Source organism: Mus musculus, chromosome 8, assembly GCF_000001635.26.
Source record: "Mus musculus strain C57BL/6J chromosome 8, GRCm38.p6 C57BL/6J".
NCBI classification, from domain to species: Eukaryota; Metazoa; Chordata; class Mammalia; order Rodentia; family Muridae; genus Mus; species Mus musculus.
The window spans coordinates 114,009,761-114,024,335 of record NC_000074.6 but is presented as its reverse complement, the minus strand read 5'-3'; the positions used below and the strand labels follow the sequence as shown (position 1 = coordinate 114,024,335).

At 40.3% G+C, this 14,575-nt stretch overlaps 1 long non-coding RNA gene across 3 annotated transcripts in view; it reads left to right on the top strand.

Annotated features, from left to right (window-relative positions):
• The window catches only part of Gm30107, a 70,483-nt gene extending 56,805 nt beyond the window's left edge, over nucleotides 1-13,678 (top strand). Inside the window, exons 1-4 of one of the 3 annotated variants that reach the window (XR_879213.1) lie at nucleotides 10,136-10,161; nucleotides 11,102-11,261; nucleotides 12,076-12,186; nucleotides 13,425-13,678. This is a non-coding gene — a long non-coding RNA (predicted gene, 30107). Of the gene's footprint in view, nucleotides 1-10,135; nucleotides 10,162-10,537; nucleotides 10,600-11,101; nucleotides 11,262-12,075; nucleotides 12,187-13,424 lie in introns of those variants that run through there. The other 2 variants (XR_388048.2, XR_879214.1) reach the window with 2 other exon arrangements.
• Nucleotides 13,679-14,575: the final 897 nt, after the last annotated feature.

Genomic DNA, 14,575 nt, shown 5'->3' with positions numbered 1-14,575 from the left:
CAGAATGGAGGAAGAACACTCAAAATGTTTTGCAAGAGGAAAATACATGCTCATGTAAAGTGTTAACACTGTCCATTTTTCAAGACTGACCAAAATGTCTGAGCAAAAGAAGAGAAGAAGGATAAAGAGGAGGAATGTGAGAAGGAGGAGAGAGAGAGGAAAAGGAGGAGAGAGAAAGGAAAAGGAGGAGAGAGAGAGGAGAAGGAGGAGGGTCTAGAGTGTTCTAAAGTGTTCTTTGGGTCTTGGTTTAGCATCATCATTCGACTTATAGACTGGAGAAATATAGGCTTCCTTGATTAAAGAAATCATTTAGAATTGGGCTTCCTTTCCCCACTTGTAAAGAAAAGATGAGCCTGGTCTCCATTTTGATGTGATCATTGGGAAGAAGTAGTTGACAGGAGCTTCAGTTAAGGTCACCCTCATGAGCTCATGCCAGACGGGCTTGCATGTCAAGAGGAATGGGGACATTTCAGCCTGTTTAGTTTCATGGCTCAGAGAAACATTCCATTTTTCATACTCTTCACAATTAGAAAAAAAAAAAAAGAAAAACCATTTAATATCATAAATCTTCAAACTGAGAGTATATACCAGCAAGTTGGACATCATTATGTTTTCAGCATGCAATGAGATTTATCTAATGGAATTGAGTTTCTGGCTAGCTGCTGCATACACTAGTTTGAGATGTCTTTTCTGAAATCCTAAGACTAAAACTCATTGTCCCCTGCAAATGCTACACCAAGTAACGAAGCAATAGAGAAATCCTTTGGAAATTTTAATTCAGACAATTATATAACCATGAAACTGTTTTAAAGATATTTTAAAATATATAAAATATTAGAAATTTTTTTCATTAGTTTTCTGAGCAGGGAATGAAGATGGTTCATAGAGGGGAATGTAAAAATAATCTTAAACATTATGTTGGTGGTTGATCCCTATAAATAGGTATATAATGTATCTATGGTATTAAGTTTTCATGGGAAGGGGAATTGATTAGGAAAAAAAAAAAGCTTCCGCATTCCAATCAAGATGTTTAAAACACAGTTGTATCTCACTAATTTTTCAAAGTGATCATAATTCGAATAATATAAATTGGCAAATTGTATTATTAGAGTGTATCAGTTACATTGTTCAGTTCCTCTGAAGACCCTGTGGAGGAAGGGATTTTGTGTCAGTTTATATACAGAGGCACAGGGAACCAGAGAAAAACATGAGGTACCTAAGCCTGTATCCCACTTAGCTTTAGTTGTCAACCTGACACACCTGGGGAGAGGAAATCTAGGCTGGGGTATTGCTATTATCAAATTGGCCTGTGGTCATGTCCGTGGACCATTTTCTTGATTGATGATTGGTGATTGATGATTGATGATTAATGATTGATGATTGATTATTGATGATTGATGATTGGTGTAGGAGGGCCCTGCCCACTGTGGGTGATGATATCCCTAGGCAAGTGGGTCCGAGTTGTATAAGGAGGGTGGCTGAGCAAGCCATGGGCTGCATCATTTCTCCACGGCTTCTGTTCCTGCTCGACTTTCCTCAACCATACACTGTGACTTGTAAGATCAAATAAGCCCTTTTCTTCTCCAAGTTTCTTTTGGTCAGCCTGCTTTACACAGCCGGAAAGAAGCAGAAGCCTCTAGTAAACACTCTTCAACTGGCAAGAGCATCTTCAGCATTCCAGCTGTTTTGCTGCTCTGGTTGGGGTAGGAGGATGGACCATAGCTGTTTGTCATCGAGGTGGGAGAACAGCAGGCGAGAGGGGCTCTTGACCTCCCACTATGACACAGCCAAGTCCTGCTCTTTGGCTGCATTCTGTCAATCCCATGCTAACTTGTCTAGCATTTTGTCCAACAGGATTTCTCTGCTGCTAGGTTTCTTTTGATATGGTGTCTTCACCATGGTCATCGGGCCACCAACTGAAATGTAAACTGTCGTGGGAATGCACATATATATGTCTTAAGTCCTAACTTGGGTTTCTGAAGTTTTTTATTGTGTAGACAAGTTTTAGATATAGTCCTGTGTGGAGTAGTCTTTCTCATCTTCCAGTCGAGTTTTTTTTTTTTTTCTTGTTGTTTTACAAGGTCTCTATCTTTGTCTGAAGGAAGATATTTTTGGTATCACACTCCTTTAAAATGAATTATTTGAGGATTTTATACAATGCACTTTGATCATACTCCCCCCCCCCCCCCAAGCCTCTTCCCTAGCTCCCTTTCTTGGCCACTTAACTGTGTATCCTCATTCTTTAAACTAAGTCATTTGAATCAAATCTGTGCTTCTGATACAGTCTTGGGTGAGTGGACATCCAAAGGGTCGTGGTCAATGGAGCAGAAGCTATATCTTTAAAGAAAATGGACTCTCCTTCTTCCAGAAACTATCAGTTGCCAGTTGCCTTTCAGATCAAGGTGTGATTTCATGCTCACCTCCCCTACCCATGCTGAGAGTTTGTGAGGTTTGAGCTTGTACAAGCTTGTGCATGCTGTCCGGACCATTGGAGTTCATCTGTGCAACTGCCCTGCTGTGTCTTTGTAGTCACTCACCACCTCTACCCACTAAAATCTCTCTGCCAATCAGCTTTTCTTTTCTTTCTTTTTTTTTTTTCCATTAAAAAAAATTTTTTTTTGAGATAGGGTTTCTCTGTGTAGCCATGGCTGTCCTGGAACTCACTCTGTAGACCAGGCTGGCCCCGAACTCAGAAATCCACCTGCCTCTGGCTCTCAAGTGCTGGGATTAAAGGTGTGTGCCACCACCGCCCAGCCCAATCAGCTTTTCTTAATGTCACCCTTAAAGCCAACCAACAGCAAAAATGACCTTTTCAATTTTTTTCTTCATAGCCTACACCATTAATTTTTAAAACACATTTATACTGTGAAACTGGCCACAATCAGAATGTAAAACCAGCTCCATGCTCCCCTAAAATCGTCCCAAAGCAGCCTCCTTATAGTCTGACCTTCTTAAGCCATCGGTGTACAAGGAGCTTCTCCACTATCTGACTACCATCTTTTCCTGAAGGTTATAAGAATTTAATAGTATGCAACTTTGAGGCTGGCTGTTTCACTCTATATCGCCTGTGACATTTACCCAGGCTGTTGCATGTGTTCCTAATCCTTACTTTCTTGTTACTGGTTTGCACTCCCTGGTATGGAGCTAAAGATGGATTTAGCCACTGAAGGATGTTTGAGTCAGAGAAAGATGATTATTAATATTTGTGTGACAAATTAATAGGTAAAGATAGAACTGATAAGCAGGATAGCGTTAGAAGATTTTGTATCCTGTGAACAGGGCAGGTATGAACGAACATTCACACATATGCTTGAGGGACTTTTCCACTTTTCAAGGATTTTCAGCAGTGGGATTTCTGGGTCATATACCAAATGTTATTTAAAGTTTTAAGAAAGTATTCTTAACACTTAAAACATTCTGCCCTATGTGACAAAAATTCCCTGTGTTTTCTCAAAGTTTTTTATGTTTCACAAAATAGAGGTTGTATGTATTTTGTGAATGCTTTTTGTATATGGAGGTCCATTTTTCTCCCAATATACTCCTGATAAGGAATATTATTACAAGAAAATAATTGATAATTTTTTCAGGAAAAGAATCAATTCTTGATAATTCTCACACACGACCACGTGTGTGCGTTTGTTTCTGGGCTTTGAGGTGGATCCCGTTGACATATCTGAGGCTCTTATATGTCAACATTGTGGTTGTTGATGTGTTCACCTTAAAGTCACAGAACGTGAGTCTACCAGCTCCATTCTTCTTCAAAATCATCTGTTTTCCTTCTTTCTTTGTATTTTATATACACTTAATTTTTTTTTACAAAAACAATCCTGTTGTAAATTTTATTGGAATTGTTTTCAGTAAGTCTATATATTAGTTGAGGATATACAGAGCGTACATGACAATGTCAAACCTTCTAGTGTGTAACTATGAAACACCTCTTCACTCTACAGGCAACGTTTGGCTAACTTACTTCATCAAGATTTCATATTTCACAACATAGATAATTCTGAGCATGTATCAGTTTTATGATGTTTCTTTTTTATTTTTGGTAATTTACCTTCGTCTGAAGGATTCTGTATTATCAGACTTTAATAGAATTATGTCAGGCATTTTTCATAAGGGCCTTATAGGATTATATTGAAAATGAGCCTTCCTTTCAGGAAGGACATGTGCTTGGGTCTTTTTTGGTGGTGGTGGTTTTGATTTTTCCTTGTTTTCTTCTTCTTCCTCCTCCTCCTCCTCCTCCTCCTCCTCTTCTTCTTCTTCTTCTTCTTCTTCTTCTTCTTCTTCTTCTTCTTCTTCTTCTTCTTTTTCTTTTTTTGACAGGAGGTCTCACGATGTAGCCCAGTAACTTGATATATAGACAGGGCTGTGGTTGTTTTTGTTCTAGACACAGGGCTTTTCCATGGAGTCCAGGCTAGCCTCAAATTTGTGGTCCTCCTGCCTCAGAATCCTGAGTGACTGGATTACAGGAATTTACCATCATGCCCAGCATCCAAGACCTTGCTTTAAAATTTTATTTTTATAAGATCTGCAATTACAAATAAACAAGTTAATGAGAAAAAAAATCTATAATTAAATTTTGGTAGTGTGATTAGACACATTTAACGTTTATGTGGAATATGTATCCTTTATGTAGATGTATTCTTTACTAACTTTTTCTATGTTTTTTTTAATTATTATTTTTGGTTCTTTACTCATGGAATATCTGACCTTTATTTTACATTTGTTATTATTATTGTTGTTATTGTTATAATTGTTATTATATATCTGTTCTTTGCTCTTGGAATATATGACTTACTTTATATTTATTATTATAATTATTATATTTTGGTTCTTTACCCATGGAATACCTGACCTTTATGTTACGTCTGGTTATTATTAATATTAATATTATATTTTGGTTCTTTACTCTTGGAATATCTGACTTACTTTACATTTATCATTATTATTATTGTTGTTGTTGTTGTTGTATGTGTGTGTGTGTGTGTATTGTGTATTCATATGTACACATAGGCCACAGTGTACCTGTGCATATAAGAGGATAATTTGTAGGCACTGATCCTTTCTTTCTACCATGTATATTCTGAGGATCAAATCTGGGTCATTAGACTTGGCAGCAAGAACCTTTACTGGCTGAGCCATCTCGCCAGCCCTAAATTATCTGACCTTTAAATACTATTTTGTTCCATCTATTGAGATTTTTACTATATAAATTTATGAAGGCCTTTGGCCTTGTTGTCACTTAGGGGTTAACAGTATAAATATGTCTCTTTTCACTTGCCACCCAGAAAATAGATTATGGAAACCTCATGATAGTGTGTGTAATTTTTACTTCTCTTCTTTTAACACCCTCATTAATGTGTGTGTGTCCCATCAAAGAGCTCACTTTTTTAGCTTGGGACTATTTAAGAGCCAGCTGCCTTCTTATCCACCTTTGAGAACTGTCTTCTTGATATGAAGATTTTACTGAATTCATTAGCCAATCTACGAGTAGAATATCGGCCTGAGAAGCTCAGACTTTCCGCTTATCAAGAAAGAAGCCAGCAACATTTAGCTTAGAATGTTTAGTTTGGACAGAATGTTAGACTCATAAATACTCATTTGCGAGCAGTCACCAGGGTCTGTAGGAATAAGTGGATTGACCTTCGGCAAGTACACAGCTGAGGGGCCAGCCAGGCTGCCCTGTTGTCAGGAAATCCCTGGTGTAATAGATTTGACACAGTGAGAGAAACAGATCCACTGTCCTCACTGCCTGATGAGATTGTCCTGGTGGCAGCTACATATGTTCTTTGGCACACAGCCATTTCCGCAACCCCAAACCAACAGCACTTCAGAGGTTGAAGCCCGTCTGAGGAGTGGTTCTGCAATTCTTTGGCAATCTCCCCAGAGCTAGTGATATGAAGGAGCTCTGTGAAGATTGAGGGGAAGATAGAGATGAGGTTAGCAGGTCACACTGCGATTGTTAGCTTTTAAGAAGTCACAGAGGGACTAGGGACTAGGAGTCACAAAGGGCTCAATTTGGTAAAGTGTCTGTCATACAAGCGTGAGGACCTGAGTGTTCAGAGCTTTAAAAAATGGTGTGGCCATGCGGATCTGTAACTCTAGAGGTGTGTGTGGGGGGGGTGGGGGGCTCCTGGTGGACTTCAGACTATGTGTAATGTGTAGGATAGTTTTGGTTACTGCTTTTTAATTTCTTTAAATGCTACATTTAAATGAGAAAGTCATTTCTTTGAACTGGTCAAGGACCCAACAGAATTAAGAATTAATTACTACTGGTTGTGTAGACATAAATGTCTCTGCAAACCCAACGTGTGTGTGACACACAGAACAGAACATTAATAATAACTGATAAGAGTGAGATAGCCAGCCAAGAGCCTCCACCAGGGGGACAGGCCTGTCATCCATGGGAATCACTTTGACACTATGTGATGGTCTCTGTGGCTGAATGCCTATCGTGCTGCGGCTCAGATGATATTGTAACAAGGATGGGCTGAAAGCCGAAGAGGATCTAAAAAATATACCTGGTCTTTAGTGAAGCTGAGTGAAGGGTGCATAAGGCTTAAACAAACAAACAAACACACACACACACACACACACACACAGAAGTTTGCCCCAAGCTCCTTTGAATTAAGACTATAGAGGAAAACAGTCACTGTAGATCGAATACGTGAGGCTGATCTTGGGTTTTGATAGCAGCAAAACAAAGGCAGGTTCGAAGTAAAGAATCTTGCATGTGCTTCCTGGACCCAGTCTTCCCCACTGTGTGACTGCTTCTGTTTTGCTTATTCCCATCTCACAGGTAGCATTCTTGAGATTCAGATGGTCCAAATAGTTTATAGCTATCTGATATGGTAGTTATAGGAATAGAGGTTTTAGTTTAAGAGACATGCCTTGGGTAAAGATTTCTGGTGTCTAGAAAGCATTCAGTAGATTTTAGCAGTTTGTCTGGTTAGAACAATAACTATCATCAAAATGGAGACATGAGATCTTTGAAGTCAGTGGTGACCTGGTACCATTCAGCAAATGCTATTGACCATGTAGGGACCTGATCAGTTTCCTGAATGTTGGGAAGACGAGGATTGAAGATAGAGGAATGGTTAGAGCAAGAATCAAATGCAAAATACAGATGCACAATACAGAAAACTAGATTGGTCTGGAGAGAGGGCTCAGCAGATAAGAGCTGACACTGAGCTCGTAAAGGAACCTGGGTTTAGTTCTCAGAATCTCTGTTGAATGGTTCACAGTCAGTCACCTGTGACTCCAGCTCCAAGGGACATGATACCTTCTTCTGGCCTCCATAGGCACTGAATACACCTCTCTGTCTCTATCTCTGTCTCTCTCTGTCTCTGTCTCTCTTTCTCTCTCTTTTTGTTTTGTTTTGTTTTCAGATTTAAAATTCTTACTTCCTGTATCGAAATCTCATTATGTGCCCCATCTGGCTCTAACTCATGATCCTCCTGCCTCAGCCTCCTGACTGCTAAGGTGATGGGTATAAGCTTCCACATCAGGATTCCTAGCTACTGTGGTTTCTTGTCCTGTTTCTTAGAAGCATTTAGATTCTACTGTAACTGAGATCCCATTTTCCTCCTTCATGATTCCTTACAGGCATGGCTTCATGCAACCATGCCATCTAGTACACTGTGGTATGTGCACGCTAATCTTGGAAATTCTCTAGATTTCAAGAGCTGACCTTCATACTGACTGCCCATCTTCGGCAGTCAGAAATAAACTCCAGCATGGGAACAGTGTACCATGCCCCACAATCTCTTTCTTCTGTTCTATCTTGAGAAACAACATTTTTTTAAACCCCTTGAACTTAGCCATGATTTAAACATGATACCTTATTATTTCAATGTCTGTGGTCTTACTCAAGAATCCAGTGTTGAAAAACCAAGACACAAGAAAAATAGCCAATGGTCAGAGCCTATATTAAGAATGCACCCAGAAGGAGATTAAGCTAATTGCATCTAGGGGGATGTGGTTTTGGGAAGAACAACTCGTGTTTTTCAAGTCACTGGTGCGCTGAATGTGTTTCTTGATTCTATATGAAATAGGGTCCCAAAGGGGTTGTCCCGAGTGATGGACGCAGTGACAATGGAATGGGAAGGTGGGGAGCTGCAGTGCTTTGGTTAAGTGATGCAGATGGCAGTGCTGGGTGGTGTACAAATGGCTGTGCATTCTGATTAAGTGTCTTCCATGATAGCAGTGCTTCAGCTTTATTTGATCCATAGCCTTGGATATTCATGTGGCCAGTGTTTTGTTCCCAGCTATGTAATGATGGTTAAAGTAAGGATCCCCTAGAAATCAGAAAGGGGACAGCTGCAGAGATGGAAAAATATGTGCATCTTGAAATAGGCACTCATACTGTAGCCCAGGCTGGCCCCTAACTCATTATAAAGCTCATAACATCGTCCATGCTGTCTTAAAACTTATTGCAGTCCTCTAACCTCAAGCCTCTAAAGTACTGGAATTTTAGCCACAATGCCCAAATTCAGAGTATCCTTCCTCAGCTTGGGACAGAGTCTTAGAAATCCCAGGCCATAGCTGGACTTTATTAGGTGAAGATGACTTTGAACTTCTGATCTTCCTGCCTCCGTGTCCCAAGCATACCACCAAACACCACACCCAGCTGAATTATTTTTACATTTATCCTCTGTTGTTTTTATAGAGATATATGTATGTGGTAGGCATATACATGCCACAGAGCATGTGTAGAGGTCAGAGGACAATTTGAAGGAGTTAGTTTTCTCCTTCTACCCTGTGGGTCTTGGGAATTGAACCCAAGTTGATAGACCTAGTTATGAACATCCTTACCCACTAAGCCATCTCACAGGCCAGGGAGAAATATTTTTGAGAAAATAAAGAAAGAAAATAAAGAAAAAGCTGCTTTTCAATGTCCAGATCTAGCAATCTAGTGTCATGAAGCTGCCAAAATAATTGATGAAAAATGTGGTGTTTCTCATTAGTGTTATTTCAAAAATAAGCTCGTTTTGCTCTTCTTATTACAAAAGTCATGGCCACTTAAAATATCTCAAAAACACAGAAAACAGCAAAAAAAAAAATTAGCATCCACCATAAATGACATCAAGAGAAACAGTTACAGTTTCTTGGTATTTACTTCAAGTCAAATGCAAGTGTTTATTTCTATGTAATTGCTGCTGTTATGAGCCCCACAATTATGTGTCCTGTTCGGTATCCATGGTGGACAATCTCCCTGGTATTCTGAAACTTTGCTGAAATACTATTTTTAAGAAATATCTGGAAGTCAGCTTAAGCAGCAAGGCTTCCTCAGGTTAGAATGGCAGGTGCCCTGTGTAGACAGAAGACACAATATACACACCCAGCATCTTCTAGAGACCCATCACCCCTGCTGAGCATCTCAGATCTGACACAAGCACAACTGTGTGACTTGGAGGATCCCAGTTCTCCTGGCCGCTAACCTAAGTGCTGAGTTCTACTTCTCAACAATATTCATTGAGAAATTTCTTATGTGTACAATGTACTTGGTCTTCTCCCCTCCCCCAAAACCTTGCCCTCCATCTATGACTTTCCCAACATGTCTTAACCACACCTGCTGTGAGGACATGTATGTGATAGCCATGTTGTGCTCAGAAACCAGAGTTTCACATTTCTCTCCATTCTCTGTTATCATCAGAGATACTCTACCAGGGAAGAGCATCATACGCCATCTCAGAACTCTTTGTTTTTCACCTGACTATCATTAGGACATTCTGGACTCTGATGCATTCTCTCATATTCTAATATGGACTGAAGTGGAAGTTTCTGGGCATGTCATGTGATGCAGACGCATGTGGTATCTTGCTGAGTGAGGTAGACTCACATGGTATTTTGCTGAGGTTGGAAAGACACATGATGTTTGGAGAGAGTATAACTAGGACTCAATGGACAGCGATGTCCCGCTTGCATAGTGATCCTGGCAACACTTTTTTGTTCTTGACTCTTCACTGATCTTCACTTCATTGAGAGAGGCATGGCCGAGAACTCCTGGCATCCTGTATGCTCCTGAGGCCTGGCTATTTCTGCTGGATCGGGCCACTGATGCTGAATTGTATTTGGTATCCTGACACTCCTGAGCTAGACTGCTGGTATCCTGACAAATGGAGATTGGAATCGCCCCCAAAGAACTACTTTAAACAGGTCCACATCTCCTTGTCCGACTTACCATGTGTTCTTCCCTATCTTTGGATGGTGGGCTAGAAGCGGGGTGTGTGTGTGGGGGGGGGGTGTTTGAGAACCATTATTAAAAGTAGATTTTGAAAAATCTAAGCCCTACAATGGACAGCCACCTTGTGATATATGCATTAAAAATCCATGCTATAGATACGGCAGGCAAAACTTAAAGGATTGACAGTGTAAGAAGGAAGCTTCAACTATGCTCCATGAGCCTTCCTGGAAATAGGTTGCATCATAGGAGGGGAAGGATTATCACTCAAAGACGGTCACCCATTGGTCAGTCCATGAGTCTGTCTGTTGCTTTGGCCAATTGGTTGTGATCAACAGACTACTGCTTCCACCTTGAAAGACACCCACACCTCAGGGCTTATCCTCCTAAATGGTTTACATGGCTTGTGTGATGTAAGTCTTCAGATGGCATTTGAGGTGGCTGATCTTCATGTAGAGATTAATCCACTGGGTCCCAGGAAATCACACGGGAAAGTAGGAATGGAGGAAGGGGAATACGAGTCCATGTCTGAGGGGTTTGAGAAAATCTCGATCAGTTTTTGCTAACATTGCAGATACTGGGGGTAAATCACTAAGGGACATGGGTAGCCTCTAGTAACATCTAAGTCAAGGAAACAGTTTTGCCTTCTTTGTTGAAAAACACACACCTGCCAGTACCTTAATATAGCCATTGAAACGGTAGACACACTTCCGATCTGCAAAACGGAAGGGGAGGGGTCTGTGCTGTTCTAAGCTATGAAGATGATTGCTTAAGGCTGTTCTGGGAAACTTATCAGCCCTGTGTGCTCCAGGGACGAGTGGACATCTAGAGTGTCAACAGTGCTGGTGTCTGCAGTTTACTCTTGCCGAGGGCTGGGCAGCAGTGTACTTAGCAGGTGATAATGTTCTGACGCAGGTACCTGGGAGCTTTGAGAATCTGTGTTTGCCTGGCTTAGCAAAGTGTGTCATCAAAAGCCTGGAGGAGACCCACACTCAGGAATGGCTTGACAATTCTCCAAGAACAACCCAGGCAGCTTTGAAGGAGTTTATACCAGTGGATTCATCCCCCTGCAAGTGTAAGTAGACTAATCTTCTAGGTCAGGGTTCTCAACCTTCCTAATGCCCTGACCATTTAATACAGTTCCTCATGTTGTGGTGACACCTAATGATAAAATTATTTTTGTTGTTACTTCACAACTGTAAATTTGCTACTATTATGAGTCATAATGTAAATATCAGAGTTTTCTGATGTTCCTAGGTGACCCCTGTGAAAGGGTCATTTAATGTGCTAGCAAAAGGGTTACTAACCACAGGTTGAGAACGACTGTCCTAGATCTTCATTTTTCTCTGTCCTCCAAAGCTCAGATATACATCTTTGAAAGTAGGTAATGTTGCTCAAGTGAATAGTGATGACATTTAATTTAATTTTCAGCTGATGATTTATCTAATCGCATAATTTTGAAGCCTTATTCTTATGTGTGTGCGTATTTTCACCTGTATGTATATGTGTGTACATATGTACCACATATGTGTAGTACTCAAGGATGCCAGAAGAGGGGATCAGATCTTTTAAAAACTGGATTACAGATGGTAGTGAGCTGCCGCATGGGTGCTGAGAACTGAAGTTGGGTCTTCTGCAAGAGTAACAAGTGTTCTTCACCATTGAACTAGCTCTCTCATCTCCATTGGCATCTTTTTGATTGAAGTGTTCAGAATGTATCATAGAGATCTGGAGAGATGGCTCAGCTGTCAAAGGCTAGGCTCACAACCAAAAATATAAGAATGTATCATGGGTAAACCCCAAAGTAGGATGTATCCTGGAGACTTACCTCATTAATAGTCCTGGTATTCTGTTGGTCATGAATAAACATCTAAAATTTTGTCCAATAGGAACTTTATTGGCCTGTTGCTCACAGAAAATACAATGGAAAGAACACAATGTTTAGTTCAACACACGATAGAAAGAGAAAATAATTCACAACAAGAAAATATCACTCAAAGGTGAGAAGCCAAAAGAATGATACTTTTTAATATGTGGATATAATAAATCTAAGCCTAAATCCTTCCCATTACATTTAAACAAGAAGATAATAATGACTGTATTTCACAAGACTCTTCTTAGGAATTACGCATGAAAATGTTTTTTCCTAGGCACTGTTTGGACTTTACTGCTCTGTAACCTATTTTTTGAGACGATTTACTATCTGTTAACATCTGTGGGGCCTGCATGACCTGGATTTGATTTTCAGACCAGGCATGTGGCAGTAACTAGAACATATCACCACTGTTGTTAAGGGTTCTTCTATTTATTGTCTGTATTTATAACTTTCCTATTTTTCCCCAAAGAACAAAAATCACATAAAATGAAAACAAGAAACTGGGGCAAGGCAAGGAGAGAGACTCCATATTGCTAAAAGGATGAGTTAATGAATTTACCATGACTGAGTGGAAAGGTTTGGTTCTGAAGCAGCAAGAGCAAAAATAAGTACCATTTTTTTTTTACTATTTTACTAACAACAATAATAAGTAAACACAATGCTGCTAACAGAAAATCGATGAAAAATGATTTTTATAAGAGACTTCTTCCATTTCTACAGTCTTTTATCTAAGACAGTAAGAAATAGTTTCTCTTTTGGACTGAAATTCAGGGGTCCTGGCTCAGCATGCATAAGGCCCAAGGTTCAACCCTCAGCACTGTAGGAGAAAACCAAAGCAATTATCTTCACATTATGATCAATTCCAAAAACAGGGACACCATTCCTGTGTTCAACAATGGTAGTTTTGAAACTTCAGTGTGATGATGAGTATAATAGCCAACATGACAAAATCTAGAACCACTCAGAAATGGAGTCTCAGAGAGGGGCATTCTAGATCAAATGGTATGTGGGAAATCTTGATTATAGTCATTGAAGAGGGAAGACTGAGTCATTGAGGGTGGCACCATTCCCTAGGCAGGGGGATCCTAGACTCTAACAGTGGGGAAAGTCAAGTGAACACTAGCATGCATGCAACCATTGTTCTCCATTTCTCAATAAGGAAGTTATGCAACCAGATCCGCCAAGCTCCTTCCACCTGTGACATCCTTGCTATCATGGACTGAAACCTGGAACTGTGAGCTGAAATAAACCCTTTCTCCCTTAACCTTCTTTGACACAGTATTTTGTCTTAGCAGCAGAAAAGAATGGAAGACATTGAAATCTGGATGTCCCAGAGTGCTGATCTCTGCCTTTATTCCCCAGTGTGTCTGATTGCCTCTACCCTGAGGATTTACATTTCCACACAAGCTTCCAGGTGACGCCGATGCTGTTGATCTGGGATGTGACCATACTGTGAGAACCGTTGCTCTTGAGCATGACTGCGGAGTGACATCTGAGAAGAGCTGTGAGTGGCCTGTTGGAAACAGCTTTAAAAGAACAATGTCTTCTTGGGGCTACACGATTGCTCAGTGGTTAGGACACTCATCACCAAGCCTGACAATCTGGGTTTGATTCCTGGAACCCACATGATGGAAGGAGAAAAACATCTCCTGCAAGTTGTCCTCTGACCCTGACACATGTGCTATGGCATTCACAAGCACATAAAAATATTTGTTTAATGTCATAATGAACTGTTCTTTAATGGCAGTGACCTGTATAACTTCAGTACCAAAGCCAAGAAACTGACTTGGCAAAAGCCTCTGATGGCTGAGTTCACCAGTTTTATATGCATCTGTGCATACATGTGTGTGTGTGTGTGTGTGTGTGTGTGTGTGTGTGTGTATGTATGTGTGTGTGTGTAGCTCTTTACAATTCTGTTGTAGATCTTTACAACTGTATTGTGTGTGTGTGTGTGTGTGTGTTTATGTAGCTACCACCACAACCCAGATTGGTTGTGTAGAAGATGACGGTTCAGTGGGTAAAGACACTGACTTGAGTTTGAACCCCAGGATGTACATGGTCAAAAGGGAGAATTCACTCCTGTGGTTGACTTCTGACATCCACTTGGCATAAGCACACACACATAAAACTCTGCCACAAATAAATAAAAAGAAAAATGAAACAAATACTACAGTGTCTTTCATGAAGTCAGTGTCAAACTCATTTGTCTGACAATTAATCAGTACCTGCTGTATACCAGATACCATTTGGAAGGATAATCCAGTAAAAATGATGTATAAAGTCCTAGACATTATGCAGTATACATGATTCTTTTCACCAAGAGAACTGTTTCTTTTTGATCTTTATGTGGGTTTGTGCACATGAGAGGCCATAAGAAGGTATCAGATACCGTGTAATTAGCATCACAGGCAATTGTGAGTCTTCAGACATGAGTACTGGGAAAGGAGTTTGGGTCATCTACAAGAGCTGCAAAGGCTCTGAACCACTGAGTTGATACCTAGATACTGGGAAAT